This window comes from Seriola lalandi, unplaced genomic scaffold (genome assembly GCF_002814215.2).
Source record: "Seriola lalandi dorsalis isolate HSWRI2012SDOR001 ecotype SW California unplaced genomic scaffold, Sedor1 jcf7180002054561, whole genome shotgun sequence".
In the NCBI taxonomy this organism is placed as follows: Eukaryota; Metazoa; Chordata; class Actinopteri; order Carangiformes; family Carangidae; genus Seriola; species Seriola lalandi.
In genome coordinates this window covers 702,237-702,843 of record NW_019525114.1, presented here as the reverse complement: position 1 = coordinate 702,843, position 607 = coordinate 702,237, and the positions used below count along the sequence as shown (strand labels likewise).

At 38.4% G+C, this 607-nt stretch overlaps 1 pseudogene across 1 annotated transcript in view; it reads left to right on the top strand.

Annotated features, from left to right (window-relative positions):
- LOC111662310 (nuclear factor 7, ovary-like) overlaps nucleotides 1–607 on the top strand; it is a 46,495-nt pseudogene that overhangs the window by 4,184 nt on the left and 41,704 nt on the right. The gene's annotated exons all lie outside the window — the stretch shown is intronic.

The following is a 607-nucleotide window of genomic DNA, read 5'->3' as shown; positions in this document are numbered from 1 at the left end:
TTTAACCAACAGATGTTGCTGGTGAGCTTCAACCCTGATCTGTGAGACCTGACATAGACAGGTGTAAGGTCTCCCTGAATTAACCACAGGTGGACGCCGATCAAGGTCCACATGGAAGAGTCACCAGAATAAACCTGACCTTTGACCTCATCACTGAAGTCAAGTCTGAAGTCTGGAGAGCAACATCTGGAAAAGCCAGAGGTGTTTTGCAAACAAGTTAAAACTGATCACTGTTACTCCCTCCAGTTACAACACGAACACAAGGCGTTCTTGTAGATTTATTGCATCCATACCGTCAACATGCCGTGAGAACTGGATGAATACAAAATGCGAAATTATAAATTTACAGACATAAATTCTCACAGAGAATAATCATTTACTATGAAACATATGTTACAAACAAAATAAATCTTACATAATTATTTAACTTGAAGACGAAAGCCACTTAAATAATGAATAATTAGCATCGAAGCTTCGGTAAGGTAACATGCAGTTATCACGTGAACTCAATAATTACAAACATATAGAAATAAAATAGACTTGCATTCCTCATTGGCTGCGTGAACTAAAGGGGGTAAGAAAATGAACCTCCAGCCTTTTGAGTCTT